The sequence below is a fragment of the Bos grunniens genome, chromosome 16, assembly GCF_055505025.1.
Source record: "Bos grunniens cultivar Pamir isolate PY7600 chromosome 16, Bosgru_T2T1.0, whole genome shotgun sequence".
Classification (NCBI taxonomy): domain Eukaryota; kingdom Metazoa; phylum Chordata; class Mammalia; order Artiodactyla; family Bovidae; genus Bos; species Bos grunniens.
Window position 1 is genome coordinate 23,329,785 of NC_141180.1, and position 8,833 is coordinate 23,338,617.

Genomic DNA, 8,833 nt, shown 5'->3' on the forward strand with positions numbered 1-8,833 from the left:
TTGTTCTGCAGGTAAATCTATAAGGCAAGAAATTGGAGCTTACAGATAAACAAGGACCGAGAGGGAGAGGGAGGGAAAGGGGAAGCAGGGGAGAGAGGAGAGAGGGAGAGGGGATGGGGAGATGGGGACGAGGAGACAGGAGGGAAGGGGAGAAGGGCAGAAAGGGGCGAGGGGAAAAGAGGAGGAAGGGAGGGATGAGGAGGGAGGGAAGAAGGAAAAGGGGAAAGGAGGGGGAGGGGAGGGATGGAAGAGGAAAAGGGAGAAATGGAAGGGGACGGGGAGCGGGGAGCAAGGGCAAAGACCAGAGCCTGGGAGGAGAAAGGACTGCAACAGAAAAGCAGCGAAGAGAGGAGGGAAGAAAGGGACAGAGAGGAAGAAAAAAAGAGAAGGGGTGGTGAGGCACATAAAATATGGAGACCAGGAAGGCAGTCAGACCCATGACAGTTAAACTTAAAGGAGTCAGAGAGGCAGGTGAAGGCAGACACGATAAAGTGGGGCAGAGGTTCGGTTTTCTGAACAGAAAACAAAGGGCATACGGTGGAGGGCTTCGCTGTTAGTGATCGGACACACGGAAAAAAGTCAGACTCCCAGGCTTCAACCTTATTTCTTTAAGTAAACCCCTTACCCCTTCCTCCTTCCCTGCCTTCATCTCTTCCTCCAATCCCCACCTCCACCTTCCTTCATGAACCTTTTTATTCCCAGTATTCCTCCCCTGGAGAATTCAGGAGTAAAATTCAGAACTCACCAACCCACCCACCCATTCACCCACCCCCCAAAAAACCCACCCTTACTATCCCCTGTCTTTGCTTCTATCCTCAGAGAGTCCTGGCTCCTGTTATCTAAAGACTGAGCTGTTTGTGACAATCTGCACTTCATTTCAACCCAAATTATACTATGTTTCCTTTAAGCCCAGGACCGTCAGGGCTGTTTTGCTTGTATTTGCTGCCATAGTGGGGCTGGTCAGTTTCCATCAGCATTGTCATCATTATTATTAAGAGTCTTTGAGCAAAAGGGAGGAGCCAGTCCACGCTGGCGTCCACCTGCAGTATAGAGCCACAGTGGGGAGAGAGAGGAGGGAGAAAGACCCCTTAATATGGTCACTGATCCTTTCTGACTTTCTGATTCCAAAATCTGATCCCTTGAGGGAAAAGCTCAGCTGGGAGCCGGCCAGGGAGTGTAGTAATAAAAACCTCCCAGAACACAACCAAATGCAGTATCTATATATAGGAACCGGATCTGTTTTAGCTACTTGAAGTCTGAAATGACACCCGGAAACAAACATTTCAGCAATATGTTTATTGGAATCTTATTCAGCTAGTGCTGGAAAGAGTGAGCTTTTCTGAAGGATTTCACTTAAAGGCTCAGGGTTGTTGCTTTCTGCACCCACCCCCTTCCATACGGGCTTCCCAGGTGGCTTCAGTGGTAAAGAATCTGCCTGCCAATGCAGGAGACAGGAGATGCGGGTTCAATCCCTTGCTCAGGAAGATCCTCTGGAGGAGGAAATAGCAACCCACTCCAGTATTCTTTGCCTGGAAAATTCTAAAGACGGAGGAATCTGGTGGGCTACAATCCAAAGCGCTGCAAAGAGTCAGACATGACTGAGCATGCGTGCATACATGCACACCCTTTTCCATACACAGAGCTGGGGGTCAGCTACTCTGTCACTCATGGGGGTCACTTGAGATCCCTTCAGGGTGACCTATTATAGCCCCCTCTTCCATGGGTGATGAACAAGAGTGAAGGCACACAATTAATGGGCAGGGCCAGATAGGGTACCAGGGCTCCTGAATCCCTGTCCAGGCTTTCCCTCCTCTGGTATACACCTGTCTTGATGTCTGCCACCCACATTCTCATTGGATGGAAGGATAATATCGAAGGCGGGCCCCTCCCATTCCACACTCAGGCAGCAATGCCCAAGGAATGTATGTTGGTCACATGTGTTCTGTAACTCAGAATCACATGCAGACGAAAGTAGAGATCTGAATTTCAACCTCCCCCCTGTGCATTTTAAGCCAAGAGAGGCCCCTATCTTTTTGTCTAACTGTTTGTTGCTCCGTATGCTAGATAATCATATCTTTTTTCCACAATGCTATTCCCATTTTATTATCGATGTGAGTTGTAATGCCTTGCAAAGTGGCTTCATCCAAAGAGATCAGAGTAGTTCATCCACAGGTTAGGCTTCCCAACCCCATGAGAACTGCCTGATGAAGGTAACACGCCAGAGATCTACTTCCCCTAGTGATAGTCCCTGTTGGGAAGTGTTGCCGGCCACATTCTAAATCTTGGAGCCAGTTTGCACAGCCCTTTGGCAGGGGAAACGTTTAGCAGAGATGCTAGACCTTGCCCTGCTCATCAGAAAAACAAAGGCTCTGCAGGGTTTCTGCTTGAATTAGAGTTTGCTTTGTACTTGGAACCTCTTCAAGAGGCAACCTCATAGCAAGAACAACAAGTACACTTGTATATACTTGCTTTTCCTTTGAACTGGTGCACATTGGCGTGCATTCTTTCTTCCTAACCACAACAACAAAAATGCAGGGCAAGACTGTGCCCATTTTACCGATAAGAACACTGAAGCTGAAAGTTAAGCAACTCAAGGACCTGTAGACTCTGAGGACGCGGCCGGGACAAATCTTAAATGTGTTGTGCTGCATGGGAAAAAAAAAAGACTCAAAGGCCACATCTGGTATAATTTCATTTATGTGACATTCTAGAAGAAGCAAATCAATAGAGATAGACTAGATTAGTGGTTGCCAGGAGCTGGGTGTCAGCTCTGGTGGGGGGAAGCTGCATACACGGCGCACAAAGGGACTTGGGGTGACTGGGGTGTTCACTATCTTGATTGTGTGACAATGTGTGACTCTATGCATTTTTCGAAACTCAAAGAACTGTAAACTAAAAGAAAATAGATTACTGTTATGTAAATTATACCTCAGTAAACCTGGGACAGAAAAATGGAGCCAGAGGTAAGGCCAGGGTTTTTTTTTTATTCTGAATACAGGATTGTTCTGTCTATATCCTGCAAGTGTCCAAAGATCAAAGGAGAGCATGACACTGCTTGCTGGTGGGTTGGGGCCACTCTGGGCCCAAACTCTCTGCTGATCCTCTTGCCTACCGGCTGAGGGGACCCTAAGGAACCAAACTGAACAGGGCACAGCTGGCTTCTGGTCCCAGTTCCATCAACCCAAAGGATTCTAATACATCAAATAAGCAATCCCCAAATGAGCACTGGTCAATGACCTGCTCTGCCATTCAGTAGCTACCTGTCCTTGGGCAAGTTGTTGAACTTCTCTAAGCCATCTAAAATGTAAAATGAGAGCTTGGAACAGGAGACTCCGAGTTCCCTTCCAGGTCACACTTAACATTCTCTAATTTTTCAACCCCACACTTTCCTGAGATTTTGTTTGCTCAGTTATTACAAAGGAAAAATAAAGCCATTGCCCACCTCCCTAAATATCCCAGAGACTCAAGTGTACAGTAACAATGGATACATGACACTTATTTTAGTCCTTAAAGAAAACCATATATTCAAATGTATTAATAACTCCACTGGAACACCAATAGGCAAAAATAAGGATAGTGTGTGGGAAGTTTTCAAGCTCTAATACATATAGGTGTCCTCTACATATGAGCCAATACCATGTATTTAGCAAATCAAATATTAGAACACATGGTTTTAGTATGAAAACACTTACGAGGAACAAGTTTTAAATTTGATACTGTGCTAGATTCTTAAAGTCTGCTAATTTCCCACAGTGGTAATAATAAAAGTATTAATGACAGTAATAGTGATAACGAACATGTATTACTTACAATATGGCAGGCAGAGCTCTGGCCACTTTATATATATTACAACAGTTCTCTGAGTGGGTGCTTTTACTATCCTCATGCTCGCATGAAGAGAAGTAGCAGCTAACACCTATTGAGTACCTACTATGTGCTCAAAGTAGCATGTACTAAGCAATGTACATAAATTATCTCATTTAATCTAACAACTAATCTATGAGATAGCTCCACTATGATCCCCATTTTTAGGTGAAAAAACTAAGGTAATAGAGTTCAAGCAACTTATTTGAACTTATCCACCTGGAAAAGATCTACCTCTCTCCAAAGTCCTTGCTCTCCATCACTATCCTGTGTTGCCTCTCCATGGAGGACTTAAGTACATGCTGATGATGCTGTGACTCTCAGCACACCAAAACCAGACTTTCCTGCTGAGGCCATCCCAGTGGTTTCTCTGGAGTAAAGGGAAGACTTTTCTTAAATCCCTCCCTCACGTCTCTCATTGTTGAGGGTCTAAAGCCTCCAAGAAATATGACCCTGCTGATAGCAGCAGCCGGCCACAGCCTGCACCTCTGCCAGTGCTAAGGTACCGTTCACACATCCCTGTGAGTGTCTCTGCTCACTGCCCTTGCCCTCCCCCTAACCCTATCCACCATATTCACACTGAAAATCTAAGGGACTTTTAACCAACCAGCCATAAAGGAAAAACCAGTCACTTCTCCAACTCATTAACTCCATCTGGGAGGTATCAAGCAAGATGGATAAATGTTGGGTTGTCTATTTATTATAACTGATACAAACTTTTAATACTAATAACAGCTATTAGTTGATGGTCTACTAACTATCATAAAATATGTACTTCCTATGTTAAGGTCAGCTCTGATACAGAACTCCAGGTTTTAGCCCAGATTCTAAATATTGAGCAGTATTCATGTCATTTAATTGCCAAAATGTGGTCCATGTATAAATATTTCAAAATGGATATGTCCCCCAGATGTCTTCAGCAAAGAGAGCAGGCCTGTGTATGAGAAAGGAAAGGCACTCTTCTTCCAGCCCAGCCCAGCTTTTGCATAGCTCACAGTCAGAGCTGGAGGCAGGAACACACACCAAGGTGGGCTGAGCCCCTAAGCTGTCAGATGCCCTTCAACTCATTCAACAGAGACCCTTTCCAGTAGGTGCCAGGAAAAGTTCAGGTTTCTCTTTTTCAGACTAAGCTCTAGCTAATGTGGTGCATAGAGTTAAGAAGGTAGGCACTGTGGATGACAAGCATGGCCTGTGTGGTCTGGCTTAGGTTTCAGGGCCACCTCTAAGGATAAGAGCATGCCTGTGCCATTGGCGAGAGGCTGTAATAAGGAGCATTTCTCAGCAATGAATCTGACACAGAGTAAATATTAGATAAACATGAGTACTATCGAAGAAGTCAATGCCTTCAAATGTTCTACCTTACAAGCCTTACACTTTCCATCACTCCCAATGACCCATCTTGATGCCGCTTCTCACTGTACTCAAAAGATAAGCCTTTCATATGTCCCAATTGCTCTTTTGTCTGTCTAAATCTATCATCCCCATTCCTGACAGCCCCACAAGTCTCATTTTTATAGCAAACATTCCGTATTAAAAATCCAAACATAGTAGGACCTACCTTACATAATTTAAAAAAAATTTAATGTCCTATTTATATTAAAAGAAAATATTTTACATTGAATTAAAATGAATTTCAATATATAAATGTGTCTGACACAATTGCATTCAAAGAGTAAAGTAAAATGAAGCAATCAAATGCTTGAACCTACTCATGAATAGATTCAGATGTAAGAGAGAGAAGAAAATATTCACCAAACATTACAGGTGTTTTTCTCTACACTGATATTGTATTTTGAATTCAAAGTAAAGTAGTGTTTTCACAGAATCAGCATAACTGTAGTAGTTCCAAATGCAGACCAATGGAGGTGTACGTGTGGGCGACTGAATACTATAAGCGGCGCTGTCATCAATGGCGTGACTTTCCAGAACGGGAAACAACTCTTGGTAAAATTTGCAAACAAATCAAAAGGAATCTTCCTTCAAAAACATAATGGTTGCATTCCTGGGGAGTTTATTTGAAGTATACAAAACAATACTTTTGTGATTCAGCATTTATATTGAACGTAGAATTAGCTCCTAGACTCAGATCATGATAAATGAGTTTTTCGTCTACATGAATGTTTGCCCAAGCATTCAAGAATCAAACAGGATGCAGGATGATTCACTTAGTGGGACTATTCATGCACTACAGGGATGCCTAATGTCCCTGGCGCCTACTTACTGAATGCCAGCGGTAACCTCCAATCATTGTGACACCAAAACCACCCTCGCTGTTTCCCAGAATGTCCCTAGGGGGCAGCACTTCCCCCACTGAGAACCACTCGACTAATTCGAGGCCAAAATACTATGCAGACAAATCTAATAGAACCTTATGTGTATATTTGCTCTTGACATACTGCCAACATCCATAGGGAAGGAAATCATGTGGAGGCTTCTACCTGCAATTTTTATGGTATTTGGTGATAAAGCTGAAGTGTATACTCCTTAATAGTGGTTTGAACTCTGTGTATCTCATATACACACAAAGATGTATAGAACACATTCTGTCAAATGATCATCTTTCTAAATATCTTCCAGGGAACTTCTCCTTGCTCAAGGAGCAGTTCACTCCATTCCATTAAGCTCCCTCTACTTAAAAATAAATAGAGACCTTCAGGGTATTATGCTAAGTGAAATAAGTCAGAGAAAGACATCATATGATTTCACTCACATGTGGAATATAAAAAACTAATAAACAAACACAAACAAAATGAAACAACAAACCAAACCAAACAAAAATAAGCATGGGAGTACGAAAAAGAGAGTAGTGGTTAGCAGAGGGTAAGGGGCTGGGAGGATGGTAAAATGAGCAAAGGGGACCACTGTATGATGATGGATGAAAAATACCTTTTGGTAGTAAGCATGTTGTAGGCTATAGAGAAGTAGAAAAACAATGTTGTAAACATGGAACTTACATACTGTTATAAATCAATGTTGCTTCATTTTTTTCAATTTTTAAATAAATAAAGTATTATTGCAAGACATAACTCACTTGGATTAGAATGTTAGTGGTTAAATACATAATAATTAGAAACAGAGGGTTGACGAGATGGTGGAGGAGTAGGTGGACATGGAGCAAATCTCCTTCCATGGATGCATCAAGAATACATCTACAGATGCAGCAGTTCTCATAAAACACCAGCTGATGTCCATGACAACTGGAAAGAAATATGTGGATCCACACACAAGTCTGTAGGATGAAGGAAAGAAGAGAGAAGGCGAGAAAGTGGGACAAGACCTGCAGCTGAGGGTTGGGAAGCTGAAGCAGGGGAGATACCCCTGCATCCGAGGCAATCGGTTGGGACAGAGGGGAAACATTTGAGGCTATCAGAGAGTGAGGCAGCTGATCTGTGACACTCTGAATGGAGTGAGAACCACACAGACCATCCGTGCCATGGCCCTACATACCTCAAGACAGGAATGCAACTCCACCAGTGTGCACAGTGGCTGGGAGCTGGAGGCAGGGATGGCAGAGCAATCCCAGGGGGGAGCCAGGGCTGTTTTTGACTATGGGGAGATGGCCTGAGGAGATGGGAGGATGGAAATCCATTGTGGGGAATGCCTTTGGAGGAAAGTGGGTGTGGAAGCAGGGTGCTACTACTGAGTCATGGGCAGGGGCTGGAGTCATCACTATAACCTCTCTCCCCCGTACATGCTGGCAGCAGCAGATGAGCAGTAAAGAAAGACCCCAGTAAGAGTGGCCCTTTGAGTGCCTGATGCACTGAGCAATAGTGAAGGATGAGCCAGGGAAGCCCTTTGAATGTAAGCTCCCAGAGGCTAGAAAAGAATCCTAATAGAGCCATATGTCCTGCGCTGGTGGCCTCTGGCTCTCCTGGTGCTGCCAGGGTCCCTGCAATCCAAGCAGCCATGCCACCTCCACATCTGGTCCTCTCTGGGGCAGACCCACGTCCTCCAGGGCAGCCTCAGGAGCAAATTCCTTTGGATGACCCACATCCAGAGGTGGGCATAAAATCACAATTGAGCTCCAGGTGTGGAGCAACTAAGGAAGAGAATCAAAAAACTTTCCAGCTAAATAAGCTGCAGATTAAATTCACAAGATCAATTAGGTAGACTCTGTGTCTTTGGAATATATAAAAGGACAATGAGTGTACCCAAAAAAGAAAACACTCTAGAGCTCTGCGAGCTGTGGACACTGGAGGCAAGGGCACACAGGAATACGACCAGATTAGAGTCTGAGCTGTCCTCGCAACAGGTCCAGAGATCAGCCCTCCCCAGCACTGGAGGGCCTCCTAGGGAGGGGGAGGTGGGCTGTGTCTTCTAGCTGGGGGAAAGGATGCTGACAGCTGAGACACAAAGAAAACATTTATTATTATTCTCATGTTTTGATTTGCTCTGTGGTTGATTCTGGCCTTTTTTCCCCTCCTCTTTTTTTTTTTTCTCTGTTGTTTTTATTATTACTATTTCTATTTAGGCTTTGGGGAACATTTTTAAATCACACTTTCAATTTCTTTTACATATTTCTACTTCTACTTTGGCTTTCTGCAGTTCTTTGAGGTTTTTTTGTTTGTTTGTTTTGTTGGTGGTTATTTATTTATTTATTTATTTTGGTTCTTTTCTTGTAGCTTTTCGTTAATAGACATAGATCTTTTCTATACTTCTCTTTAATTTTGCTTTTCTATTTTTTCACCATTTCTATTTGTTTGTCTTGTTTTCTTTGCTTTATTTCTCAGTTGGCATTCTGCTTTGGTTTGTTTTCTGCTTTTTGTTTTGGTTAATTTTGTTTTTAATTGGTTGGCATGATTTTTTCGGTTTCCTTTGCTCACTGGGTCACTCTCTTGTACTTTGTTTTCATTGGTCTCTTTTGGTTTTGTTGTGTGTGTGTGTGTTCCTTTGTTTTTGTTTCTATTTGCCTGATTTTTATTTTGCGATTTGTCTTGGTTTCATTTTTTGTTTCTTTTGTTTGTTTTAA